This window comes from Carlito syrichta, unplaced genomic scaffold (assembly GCF_000164805.1).
Source record: "Carlito syrichta isolate Samal-C Ts95f unplaced genomic scaffold, Tarsius_syrichta-2.0.1 Scaffold301974, whole genome shotgun sequence".
In the NCBI taxonomy this organism is placed as follows: domain Eukaryota; kingdom Metazoa; phylum Chordata; class Mammalia; order Primates; family Tarsiidae; genus Carlito; species Carlito syrichta.
In genome coordinates this window covers 1,091,094-1,094,196 of record NW_007246070.1, presented here as the reverse complement: position 1 = coordinate 1,094,196, position 3,103 = coordinate 1,091,094, and positions in this window count along the sequence as shown.

Below are 3,103 nucleotides of genomic sequence, written 5' to 3'. Positions count from 1 at the left end.
TTTGAGGTCTTGCCCTAATTGAGTCAAACCTGTGCTGTGATCCTTTGCTTGTTGTAGCCCCAAGAGTGAAGAGCAAGAGAGGGAAGGGGGGGCCTGTCTTCCTTTGTCTCCAGCCCAGAGGAAGGTAATGAAGAGAGAGAGCGACTGGCCGAAGGAATCAGAGGTCAGCGATGAGGGAACTACTTAGATCCTGAGCGGCTGATTTATATGCAATGAAAAACAATAACAATGACGCTTTCTTGAACACTTATTATTCACTATTCTCAATGCTTTATATGGATTAGCAGAATTAATTATCACAACAACTCACCCTGTGAGTTCCCATTTAAAAATGAGAAAAATGGACCAGGCACAGTGACTCACGGCTATAATCCCAGCACGTTGGTGGGCCAGGGCAGGAGGATTGCTTGAGACCAGGAGTTTGAGACCAGCCTGAGCCACAAAGTGAGACCCTGTCTCTGAAAAAATTTCAGAATTATCCAGGTGTGGTGGCGTGTGCCTGTAGTCCCAGCTAACTGGAGAGGCTGAGGTGGGAGGATTGCTTGAGCTCAGGGGTTCAAGGCTGCAGTAAGCTATGATTGTACCACTGCTCTCCAGCCTGGGCAACAGGGTGAGACTCTGACTCTATGAAAAATCAATGATAATTAAAAAATAAAACTCAGAAAAATGGAGGCACTGAGAGGTTAAGGACTTACCCAAGGTGACACAACTAGATAGGAGGAAAACCAAGATTTGGGCTTTGACATGTCGGCTCTTATCTCTGTGCTTATAACCACTATGCTGACCTACTTCTTTGCTCAGCCAGCCTCACGGGTGTTCTAAGAGAGCTGAGTTACCAGCTGCAACACTGGAGTGAAGACAAGTCCAGCTGCTGTTGCTGAGATCAAGACTGCTGCTGAGAAACCAGAAAACCTCCTTCTTCGTGATCTTCCAGATACCTACCTTGATATGGCCTAGGGAGGAAGTGTTCCTTTAGTGCAGACTCTGACTGCTGTGGGGAAGGTGTAGAGGAAAGAAAAGCAGGCTTTGGGGAACCCTGGTCTAATGGGGAAACAGGAAAATATTGAGATATACAAAGGCAAATTAATATCTGCCATTAGGGGCAAATTGGCTGAACCCAAGGCCCAAACTCCTAAATAAAATATGCAAAGTCTCTTTCCCTGTGGCCTCTGCCAACGTCCCCAGCCTCGAAGTTCTGGCCTTGGATGAAGACTGAAAAGAAGAAATTTCTATTAAAGTAGCAACAGCTTATCATTTTAACCTCGTTGGCAAACCCTGACCCCCTCCCTCATTGGAGTAAAACTACTTGGATTCAAATCTAAATGCCAGATTCTGATTCTTCTATTTTTTAGAGCTCCGGGTTCAATGTCCACCACGTTCAAATAACCTAAGGTAAAATTTACCAGCTTCCCAAGGTAAAATAACCAAGGTATAATTCAGTAGTGAGGGGTGCAGTCTGCCTTAACCTATAGAGTACACATTTTGCCTAGAGGCTTTTAGAATAAAAAATATTTGACAGTACTGTACTGACCAGGCAAATCTCTCTGGGTCCATCATCCCAAGGCTCTTTGCTCCTAGAAGGAGTGATAAGAATTGACTCAGAATTTCTCCTTTCCTCTAGATTTCTTTCTTGCTTTTCTTTTCTTTTCTTTTTTTGAGTAGGAGTCCCACTCTGTTGCCCAGGTCAGAGTGCAGTGGCATGCTCATGGCCACCACAACCTCGAACTGCTGGACTCAGGTGATACTTCCACCTCAGCCTTCCAAGTAGCTGGAACCACAGGCGCGTATCACCATGCCTGGCTAATTTTTTGATTTATTGTAAAGATGAGGTCTTGCCAAGTTGCCCAGGCTGGTCTCCAATTCCTGGACTGGAGTGCAGTGACACAATCACAGCTCATCACAGCTTTCAACTCCCTGGTTCAAGCGATCTTCCTACCTCCTGAGTAGCTGGGGCTACAGGTATGTACAACCATGTGGCTAATTTTTAGGTGTTTTTTGTAGAGACGAGGTCTTACTATGTTGCCTAGGCTGGTTTGAACTTCTGGGCTCAAACGAGCCTCCCTCCTGAGCTTCCCAAGGTACTGGGACTACAGGCATGAGCCACTGCATCCAGCCTATTTTATCTCAACCTTAATAATAATATTGGAGTAAAACTGCTTGGATTCAAATTCAAATGCCAGGTTCCGATGATTCTGTAACAATAATATTATTGCTAATATTGAGGTTATTATTTTACTAATAATATTATTGTTTTCATATTTTACAGATAAGGATACTGAAGTTTAGAGAAGTTAAATAATTTTCTCAGTCAATTTTTAAAAAGCATCTGGAAATGTACTGCCTAGATTTGATATAATCTTATACCAATGTCTGTGTGTGTGTGTGTGTGTGTGTGTGTGTGTGTGTGTGTGTGTGTGTATTTTAGTTGGAATCTCAATCTGTCGCCCACGCTATGGCATGCTCATGGACACCACAACCTTGAACTGCTGGGGGCTCAGGAGAACCTTTCACCTCAGTCTTCCAAGTAGCTGGAACCACAGTGTGTGTCACCATGCCCAGCTAATTTTTTGATTTATTGTAGAGACAAGGGCTCACCAAGTTGCCCAGGCTGGTCTCGAATCCCTGGGATCAGGCAATCCTCTTGCCTTGGCTTCCCAAAGTGCTAAGATTACAGGCATGAGACACCATTCCCAGCTATGAATCTAATATATAGAAATTTCTAAAGATAGAGATTATTCTTTGAAAAGAAACTGCTAATGTTTGTCTCCAGGTAATAACTCATTTGGCTGGGAGAGACTCTTGGAACAAGAAGCAGCAGAAAACTGAAGGCTGAAAATGTGCATTTTCAACATTTGCTTAGCATTTGACGTTTTTAAAACTGCCTTCTGGTTGCTCCAGATCCTTTTTGAAACAAAGCAGTGTGTAACTAAATCAAATATGATATTATTATTATTTTTTTACTCGTGGTCACACTGTCACCCAGGCTGGAGTGCAGTGGTGCAAATCACAGCTCAGAGAAAACTTGACCCCTCTGGGCTCAAGCAGTTTTCTCACCTTAGCCTCCCAAGTAGCTAGGTCTACAGGTGTGTGCTACCATGCCCAG